Consider the following 11,612-nt stretch of genomic DNA (forward strand, 5'->3'; position numbering starts at 1 on the left):
ATTCCACCCATTCCATCCATTCCATCCATTCCATCCATTCCTCTCCATTCCATCCATTCCATCCATTCCTCTCCATTCCATCCATCCCTCTCCATTCCATCAATTCCTCTCCATTCCATCCATTCCATCCATTCCATCCATTCCTCTCCATTCCATCCATTCCTCTCCATTCCATCCATTCCATCCATTCCTCTCCATTCCATCCATTCCATCCATTCCTCTCCATTCCAGCCATCCCTCTCCATTCCATCCATTCCATCCATTCCTCTCCATTCCATCCATTCCATCCATTCCTCTCCATTCCATCCATCCCTCTCCATTCCATCCATTCCATCCATTCCTCTCCATTCCATCCATTCCATCCATTCCTCTCCATTCCATCCATTCCATCCATTCCATCCATTCCATCCATTCCATCCATTCCTCTCCATTCCATCCATTCCATCCATTCCATCCATTCCTCTCCATTCCATCCATTCCTCTCCATTCCATCCATTCCATCCATTCCATCCATTCCTCTCCATTCCATCCATTCCATCCATTCCATCCATTCCTCTCCATTCCATCCATTCCTCTCCATTCCATCCATTCCTCTCCATTCCATCCATTCCTCTCCATTCCATCCATTCCATCCATTCCATCCATTCCTCTCCATTCCATCCATTCCATCCATTCCATCCATTCCATCCATTCCTCCATTCCATCCATTCCTCTCCATTCCTCTCCATTCCATCCATTCCATCCATTCCTCTCCATTCCATCCATTCCATCCATTCCATCCATTCCTCTCCATTCCATCCATTCCATCCATTCCATCCATTCCTCTCCATTCCATCCATTCCTCTCCATTCCATCCATTCCATCCATTCCTCTCCATTCCATCCATTCCTCTCCATTCCATCCATTCCTCTCCATTCCATCCATTCCATCCATTCCATCCATTCCTCTCCATTCCATCCATTCCTCTCCATTCCATCCATTCCTCTCCATTCCATCCATTCCATCCATTCCTCTCCATTCCATCCATTCCATCCATTCCTCTCCATTCCATCCATCCCTCTCCATTCCATCAATTCCTCTCCATTCCATCCATTCCATCCATTCCTCTCCATTCCATCCATTCCTCTCCATTCCATCCATTCCTCTCCATTCCATCCATTCCATCCATTCCATCCATTCCTCTCCATTCCATCCATTCCATCCATTCCTCTCCATTCCATCCATCCCTCTCCATTCCATCCATTCCATCCATTCCTCTCCATTCCATCCATTCCATCCATCCCTCTCCATTCCATCCATTCCTCTCCATTCCATCCATTCCTCTCCAATTCCTCTCCATTCCTCTCCATTCCATCTATTATTATGAGCCTCCCATCCACTGGCCACAAGGGACTTCCAGCTACTGAAAAAGTCCCTTTTGGTTTTACTCTGTTTAAATGTACGACTATGTAATCAAACTGCACCCTGGTCATACTAAGATGCAGGATTGCATCCCAAATGGTACCCTATTCCCTACATAGTGCCCTATGGGCCCTGGTCAAAAGTAGTGCACTACATAGGGAACACGGTGCCATTTTGGATGCAGACGTAGCCTTCGTGTGACCTAGATGAGCATGTTTTCCACTGAAGAAGGAAGTGGTTGGAGTGTTGACTGTCATCTCGCTCAGGGGGAAGTTTCCCCTAGGTACAGATCTACCATTGGCTCCCCCTCCCCCAATCCTAACCTTAACCATTGGTGGGGAAAATGCTGAACAGACCCAGGACCCAGGGTAACTCCACCCTACAGCCTGTAATCTCCATGAGGTGTTGGTACTACAACTCCACCCTACAGCCTGTAATCTCCATGAGGTGTTGGTACTACAACTCCACCCTACAGCCTGTAATCTCCATGAGGTGTTGGTACTGCAACTCCACCCTACAGCCTGTAATCTCCATGAGGTGTTGGTCCTACAACTCCACCCTACAGCCTGTAATCTCCATGAGGTGTTGGTACTACAACTCCACCCTACAGCCTGTAATCTCCATGAGGTGTTGGTACTGCAACTCCACCCTACAGCCTGTAATCTCCATGAGGTGTTGGTACTGCAACTCCACCCTACAGCCTGTAATCTCCATGAGGTGTTGGTACTGCAACTCCACCCTACAGCCTGTAATCTCCATGAGGTGTTGGTACTACAACTCCACCCTACAGCCTGTAATCTCCATGAGGTGTTGGTCCTATAACTCCACCCTACAGCCTGTAATCTCCATGAGGTGTTGGTGCTACAACTCCATCCTACAGCCTGTAATCTCCATGAGGTGTTGGTGCTACAACTCCACCCTACAGCCTGTAATCTCCATGAGGTGTTGGTGCTACAACTCCACCCTACAGCCTGTAATCTCCATGAGGTGTTGGTCCTATAACTCCACCCTACAGCCTGTAATCTCCATGAGGTGTTGGTACTATAACTCCACCCTACAGCCTGTAATCTCCATGAGGTGTTGGGTACTACAACTCCACCCTACAGCCTGTAATCTCCATGAGGTGTTGGTGCTACAACTCCATCCTACAGCCTGTAATCTCCATGAGGTGTTGGTCCTACAACTCCACCCTACAGCCTGTAATCTCCATGAGGTGTTGGTACTGCAACTCCACCCTACAGCCTGTAATCTCCATGAGGTGTTGGTCCTACAACTCCACCCTACAGCCTGTAATCTCCATGAGGTGTTGGTCCTATAACTCCACCCTACAGCCTGTAATCTCCATGAGGTGTTGGTACTGCAACTCCACCCTACAGCCTGTAATCTCCATGAGGTGTTGGTCCTACACCACCCCCTCCCCCCTCCTTCAGGTCTGCCTCACTCTGAGGACCACATTCGAAATAAGTGTATTTCATAATAACACTATCGTGTGTTATCCTGTTGGCTTTCTTAGTTTTTGAATTGTTTATAAACAGTAAGAATAGTTTTAACCCATTTTTTTGTTGTTGTTGAAATAAATCAAATCAAATGTCAAAAGGCGGGATGACTTAAGAAATCAGGGCCGATATTCATAAAGCTTCTCAGAGCAGGAGGGTTGATCTAGGATCAGTTTAGCCCTTTTATATCATAAATAAGATTACAAAAAAAGATAACATGGACAGGGGGGGGGCCTGATCCTAGATCAGAACTCTTAGAGGCTTTCTGAATACAGGCCCGGTTCCCTTCACATGGTGTTGATTCCTCTGTACAAAAAGTGCTATCTAGAACCTAAAAAAGGTTTCTTCAGCTCCTATAGGAGAACCCTTTGAAGAACCATTTTTGTTTCCATGTAGAACCTATTTTGTTCCAGGTAGAAGAACCCTTTTGGGTTCCATGTAGAACCCTTTCCACAAAAGGGAACCAAAAAGGGTTCTCGTATGGGGACAGCTGAATAACTCTTCTGGAACCCATATTTCTCTATTGTAAAGTATAGAATCCACCTGGGCTTCATAGGTCTTCTTTGGTACCATTCGTTAACTATTGAAACATCATGAACTAGGAACAATCCTGATTGATTCTGAGTTTGGACATATATAAAGTTTGTATGTGAAAACGACTTCTAAAGACACATACATTCAGTTGCTCTGAACACACTTCACTCATGCTCAAGAGGGAGGCTGGCTCTGCTGGTGCTAGTACATGCGCAGGTCAAATACACAGCTGGAACACAGATTTATGGTGTTTACATGTCATAATAATTTGAAAGACTGCTCAGAAAACCAAATGTTTCAATCGGCGTATGCTTATTACAGTTTTGACCTTACGCCAATTAAGATAAGATAAGCGGAGTGGTAAGGTGTTTCTTTTGACTTCTTTCTTTGGGGGGAGGGGTTGGGGTAGATCAGTGAAGGAAAAGCAGCCAACAAGTGCTCAGCATATGTGGGAACTCCTTCAAGACTGTTGGAAAAGCATTCCAGGTGAAGCTGGTTGAGAGAATACCAACAGTGTGCAAAGCTGTCATCAAGGCAAAGGGTGGCTACATTGAAGAATCTCAAATATAAAATATATTTTGATTTGTTTAACACTTTGGTTACTACATGATTCCATATGTGTCATTTCATAGTTTGGATGTCTTCTATTATTCTACAATGTAGAAAATAGTAAAAATAAAGAAAAACCCTTGAATGAGTAGCTGTGTCCAAACTTTTGACTGGTACTGTATATACAGTGCATTCGGAAAGTATTCAGACCCCTTGACTTTTTCCACATTTTGTTACGTTACAGCCTTATTCTAAAATTGATTAAATTGTGTTTTCCCTCATTAATCTGCACACAACAAGCCATAATGCCAAAGAAAAAACAGGTTTTTATAATTTCTTTCAAAACACCCCCGGAAGAAATCACATTTACATAATATTCTGACCCTTTACTCAATACTTTGTTGAAGCACCTTTGGCAGCGATTACAGCCTCAAGTCTTCTTGGGTATGACGCTACAAGCTTGGCACACCTGTATTTGGGGAGATTCTCCCATTCTTCTCTGCAGATCCTCTCAAGCTCTGTCAGGTTGGATGGGGAGTGTTGCTGCACAGCTTTTTTCAGGTCTCTCCAGAGATGTTCGATCAGGTTCAAGTCCAGGCTCTGGCTGGGCCACTCATGGACATTCAGAGACTTGTCCCGAAGCCACTCCTGCGTTGGCTTGGCTGTGTGCTAAGGGTCGTTGTCCAGTTGGAAGGTGAACCTTCACCCCAGTCTGAGGTCCTGAGCGCTCTGGAGCAGGTTTTCATCAAGGATCTCTCTGTACTTTGCTCCATTCATCTTTCCCTCGATCCTGACTAGTCTCCCAGTCCCTGCCGCATGATGCTGCCACCACCATGCTTCACCGTAGGGATGGTGCCAGGTTTCCTCCAGACATGACGCTTGGCATTCAGACCAGAGTTCAATCTTGGTTTCATCAGACCAGAGAATCTTGTTTCTCATGGTCTGAGAGTCCTTTAGGTGCCTTTTGGCAAACTCCAAGCGGGCTGTCATGTGCCTTTTACTGAGGAGTGGCTTCCGTCTGGCCACTCTACCATAAAGGCCTGATTGGTGGAGTGCTGCAGAGATGGTTGTCCTCCAGAGGAACTCTTGAGCTCTGTCAGAGTGACCATCGGGTTCTTGGTCACCTCCCTGACCAAGGCCCTTCTCCCCCAATTGCTCAGTTTGGCCGGGTGGCCAGCTCTAGGAAGAGTGTTGGTGGTTCCAAACTTCTTCCATTTAAGAATGATGGAGGCCACTGTATTCTTGGGGACCTTCAATGCTGCAGAAGTATTTTGGTACCCTTCCCCAGATCTGTGCCTCGACACAATCCTGCATCGGAGCTCTACGGAGAATTCCTTCCACTTCATGCCTTGGTTTTTGCTCTGACATGCACTGTCAACTGTGGGACCTTATATGGACAGGTGTGTGCCTTTCCAAATCATGTCCAATCAATTGAATTTACCACAGGTGGACTCCAATCAAGTTGTAGAAACATCTCAAGGATGATCAATGGAAACAGGATGCACCGGATGTCAATATCGAGTCTGATAGCAAAGGGTCTGAATACTTATGCAAATGCAAAGACATTCCTAAAATCCTATTTTCGCTTTGTCATTATGTGGTACTGTGTGTAGATTGCTAAAGAATTATAATATTTAATCAATTTTAGAACAAGGCTGTAACGTAACAAAATGTGGAAAAAGTAAAGGGGTCTGAATACTTTCCGAAGGCACTGTATCTTTACTGACTAGTTCAAGTATGCCCAGTTTATCATTTATCGACTTTAACAGATCGGTTTCCACCCTCAGCATTCCCGGTGGTGACGAGCATAAATCGTCTGTGTCCATCGAGGAGTCTGGTTTTCTTTGATTTGATTGGTTCTCCATGTTTACTCTCCGTTGGGTGTTGATTGTTTTGGTAATATTGGTCGATACATTTCTCTAACCTTATAATTTTTTCCGTATTTGTTATCCAGATTGAAGGTTATTGCCAACAGGTATGTGGAGTGAAGTGCTAATATTTAGTCCAACTTTCAGATATTGAATGTAATGTTTTCATCTTGAGGAGAGCTGCATCGCTGTGTTCAGTCCTCCATCTTCTCTCCTATCGTCACCAGAGTAAGGAATTAACATAACTATTGCATAATCTGCCTACTGCCATAATCAGTTTCATATCCAATGATTAGTGTGCATGTAAAAGGTACTCAATGATTCTCTACACTATTCAGTGCTCGTTTCCTCACATAAACTGAAATTGAACGAACCTGTAGAATTTTAGCAACCAGGAAATGACAGAGCAATTTCCACTAGATAACACAGCCACAAAGTCAGAACAGCTTTTCACATTTTGACGGCGGTAGAAATCAATAGGTGAATATCACAGCCAATCACAACGCTGGCGGGTAAGTAATACTGTGAAATTACAATACAAAACATCTAATAAATCCTATGTGTAGCACCTTTAAATGTGCACCGCTTTGGGTCCCAGGACCAGGATTGGGAAACACTGTGTTAATCAAATCAAATCAAATTGTATTTGTCACATACACGTGTTTAGCAGATGTTATTGCGGGTGTAGCGAAATGCTTGTGCTTCTAGCTCCGACAGTGCAGTAATATCTAACAATTTCACAATATATACCCAATACACACAAATCTAGTAAGGAATGGAATTTAAGAATATATACATATATGGACGAGCAATGACAGAGCGGCATGGACTAAGATACAGTAGAATATTATAGGATAGAATACAGTATATACATATGAGATGAGCAGTGCAAGATATGTAAACATTATTAAAGTGACTAGTGTTCCATTTCTTAAAGTGGCCAGTGATTTTAATAGGCAGCAGCAGCAGCCTCTAATGTGCTAGTGATGGCTATTTAACAGTCTGATGGCCTTGAGATAGAAGCTGTTTTTCATTCTCTCGGTCCCAGCTTTGATGCACCTGTACTGACCTCGCCATCTGGACGACAGCGGGGTGAACAGGCAGAAAGAAGGTTCGAAAAATAGGCTTACATTTATATTTCATCTGCTGTAATATCCTTTGGATGAACACCAGACTATTGTCATCAATCTACAGAAGACAGACATTTTAGCAGAAAAGGAATAGGTATATTCATAATACTACAGTCTCTTAGCTGCAGTTGCTCTGCCTTTGAACACCGCCAACACACCTGATTCAAATAATCAAAGGCTTGATGGTTAGTTGAATCAAGTGCTGTGGTGCTATTTGCAAAAACCCTTTGGGTTCCCAGGTCCAGAATTGGGAAAGACTGCATTAACAAGTGTTTCATGCTGTGTATTTGAGTAATAATGACGGCTGAGCTTTGAAGGACCTAGATCAGGGATGGGCAACTTCGATGGGGGCCACAAAAAAAAAACAGAACTCATCATGAGGGGGCCGCAGTGGCTCGTGGGTCTGCATACCCACCCCGGTCGGTAATTCGACCATGATTACTACAAGTTTAAATAGCTGGCCGCTAGACTAATTCACCAATCTAAAGAAATGTAGCTGACATGGGCTAATTGAGTGACTGCTGATGCACAACCAAATTTCAAAATTGCACCTCGTGTATTCTATTATTCGAACAGTAAGTTGAGAACACGACTGAGTTAAAATAATAATAATAATAATAATAATAATAATAATAACAATAATAATATTAATTGGTCCGTGGGCCTGCAGAAGCATACAAAAAGGGGGCCACCAGTTGCCCATCCCTGACCTAGATGAACGTCTGTCTCCAGTCAGATGGACTATCTTCACAGCCGGTGTGGTCTCCTTTCTCCTCGGCATCACGGGTATGCATGGAGCTCGTAGAACAAGAACTTCCTGATCACGGTACGTTCATCTAAAAAAAATCTCAAAATCATCAAAAATACGTTCATCACAAAATAATCTCAAATATGTTCATCTGAAAATCTAGAAATAATCTCAAATATGTTCATCTGAAAATCTCCAACCAAAATCTCATTAATGTCAACTAATGAAATACATCCCTTTATTATTCAATGATTTAAAATCTAAGATCAAGTATTAAAATGTTTTATTATTTACGTTATTCATGGGATGATGTAGTTTTCAGTTGGATCTTGTCTTCGATACCTTGGACTGGGGTTTCTGGCCTACTACCTTCCTCCACAGGTAGGACAGAATTACAAGTTCTAGTCCATAAAAATAAACAAATATTTTAAAACACTGGTATTTACAGTGGGGAAAAAAAGTATTTAGTCAGCCACCAATTGTGCAAGTTCTCCCACTTAAAAAGATGAGAGAGGCCTGTAATTTTCATCATAGGTACACGTCAACTATTACAGACAAAATGAGAAGAAAAAAATCCAGAAAATCACATTGTAGGATTTTTAATGAATTAATGTGCAAATTATGGTGGAAAATAAGTATTTGGTCAATAACAAAAGTTTCTCAATACTTTGTTATATACCCTTTGTTGGCAATGACACAGGTCAAACGTTTTCTGTAAATCTTCACAAGGTTTTCACACACTGTTGCTGGTATTTTGGCCCATTCCTCCATGCAGATCTCCTCTAGAGCAGTGATGTTTTTTGGGCTGTCGCTGGGCAACACGGACTTTCAACTCCCTCCAAAGATGTTCTATGGGGTTGAGATCTGGAGACTGGCTAGGCCACTCCAGGACCTTGAAATGCTTCTTACGAAGCCACTCCTTCGTTGCCCGGGCGGTGTGTTTGGGATCATTGTCATGCTGAAAGACCCAGCCAGGTTTCATCTTCAATGCCCTTGCTGATGGAAGGAAGTTTTCACTCAAAATCTCACGATACATGGCCCCATTCATTCTTTCCTTTACACGGATCAGTCGTCCTGGTCCCTTTGCAGAAAAACAGCCCCAAAGCATGATGTTTCCACCCCCATGCTTCACAGTAGGTATGGTGTTCTTTGGATGCAACTCAGCATTCTTTGTCCTCCAAACACGACGAGTTGAGTTTTTACCAAAAAGTTATATTTTGGTTTCATCTGACCATATGACATTCTCCCAATCCTCTTCTGGATCATCCAAATGCACTCTAGCAAACTTCAGACGGGCCTGGACATGTACTGGCTTAAGCAGGGGGACACGTCTGCACTGCAGGATTTGAGTCCCTGGCGGCGTAGTGTGTTACTGATGGTAGGCTTTGTTACTTTGGTCCCAGCTCTCTGCAGGTCATTCACTAGGTCCCCCCATGTGGTTCTGGGATTTTTGCTCACCGTTCTTGTGATCATTTTGACCCCACGGGGTGAGATCTTGCGTGGAGCCCCAGATCGAGGGAGATTATCAGTGGTCTTGTATGTCTTCCATTTCCTAATAATTGCTCCCACAGTTGATTTCTTCAAACCAAGCTGCTTACCTATTGCAGATTCAGTCTTCCCAGCCTGGTGCAGGTCTACAATTTTGTTTCTGGTGTCCTTTGAAAGCTCTTTGGTCTTGGCCATAGTGGAGTTTGGAGTGTGACTGTTTAAGGTTGTGGACAAGTGTATTTTATACTGATAACAAGTTCAAACAGGTGCCATTAATACAGGTAACGAGTGGAGGACAGAGGAGCCTCTTAAAGAAGAAGTTACAGGTCTGTGAGAGCCAGAAATCTTGCTTGTTTGTAGGTGACCAAATACTTATTTTCCACCATAATTTGCAAATAAATTCATTAAAAATCCTACAATGTGATTTTCTGGATTTTTTCCCCTCAATTTGTCTGCCATAGTTGACGTGTACCTATGATGAAAATTACAGGCCTCTCTCATCTTTTTAAGTGGGATAACTTGCAATATTGGTGGCTGACTAAATACTTTTTTTCCCCACTGTATTTAATTGTGTCCAATCATTTATTTTTATTTTTTTATTTTTAAAGTTTCCAAATATGATGAAAGCCTTGTATTAAAAGTACATCTCAGTGCACACAAACCATTGTAAGTTACTTCCACCACAAGTAGGACAGAATTACAAGTTCATGTCCATTTTCAAGTTTTTTTTATTATTTAAAAACAACATTGGTATTTATTGAATTCTGTATTTTTTATTTGTATTTATTAGGGATCCCCAGTAGCTGTTGCCATGGCAGCATCTACTCTTCCTGGGGTCCAAACATATTAAAGCACTTACATTACATATAAAACAAAAGATAAAACAGTACATCATATAACATTATTACACCACTACATATCTACAATACAAAATGTAGAGTACCACCATACGACAATATTACAATGTATGCGTATGCGTGTGTCTGTACCTGTGTGTGTGTCTCTTCACAGTCCCCGCTGTTCCATAAGGTGTATTATTACCTGATTTAAAAAAAAATCTGATTCTATTGCTTGCATCAGTTACCTGATATAGACTAGAGTTCCATGTAGTACTGTGCACCTCCCATAGTCTGTTCTGGACTTGGACTGGGATTATGAAGTGTCCAATCAATATATATTTTTTCTCCAGTTTCCAACTATGATGAAAGCCCGGTATGAAAACTACATCCCTTTGGACACAAATGGAAAAGATCTGGTACCAGAACTGATGGAATTACAAACCATTGTAAGTTATTTTCTAACAGGATGTGGCTTTCTATGATCAGTTAAACTGGTCTAAACTAGATCAATAGAACACATCTACAGTACTAAAACAATAGAGACACAAATGTTTTTCCTTTTGACCTTTTTTCTTCATTCTGGTTCCTGTCTTTTAAATGTAACTTACTATATGTTGGCGGCAGGTAGCTTAGTGGTTAAGAGCGTTGTGCCAGTAACCGAAAGGTCGCTGGTTCTAATCCCCGAGCCGACTAGGTGAAAAATCTGTCGATGTGCCCTTGAGCAAGGCACTTAACCCTAATTGCTCCTGTAAGTCGCTCTGGATAAGAGCGTCTGCTAAATTACCCAAAATGCAAATGCAAATTTGTTCAATCTGAACAGGGGGAATGCTGTGGATTGGTCAACGGGTATGAAGATCGGGGTTCTCATGTCCCCTCCTCCTGTTACTGCTCTCCTCTCCAAGGAGAGTCCTGTGTTCTTACTGAGGTCAGACTGGGTCTTACATCTACAGAAATTAGACTATGACAAGCTCCTCCCATGCTGCCTTCCACACAAGCTCCTCCCATGCTGCCTTCCACACAAGCTCCTCCCATGCTGCCTTCCACACAACTCCTCCCATGCTGCCTTCCACTCAAGCTCCTCTCAAGCTCCTCCCATGCACCCATGCTGACTTCCACACAAGCTCCTCCCATGCCGCCTTCAACCACATGCTCCTCCCTACACCAGCGTTTATCAACCGCCACCTCCTCCGTACCAGGATGTTGGAAAAACTAAAGGGATGTGACTGACCAGCGAACCCCATGTGGAATTTCGTAATTGTTTTTAAATTAGGTTAGGGGTTTGGGGTTAGTTTGTCACATGCTTCCCAGTGGAAACAGTTCGCGCATATATTATGACAACATTTTGTGACGTTTTTTTCTCACCATTACAATAACATGGGAGGTTAGCATTTTTTTGGGGGTATAATATTTGTGCGTCTAACTTTCACACTCATCATTATTCACCACTTATCCAGGATTATCCGTAATCCTGGTAGTAAGTGTTTAGAAACATATTCTATTCTTATTTACAATAAAAGTGACTCCAAAATGACACAATATATTATTTACCATTCATTTCT

This window comes from Coregonus lavaretus, assembly GCF_964263955.1.
Source record: "Coregonus lavaretus genome assembly, contig: HAP1_SCAFFOLD_829, whole genome shotgun sequence".
NCBI classification, from domain to species: domain Eukaryota; kingdom Metazoa; phylum Chordata; class Actinopteri; order Salmoniformes; family Salmonidae; genus Coregonus; species Coregonus lavaretus.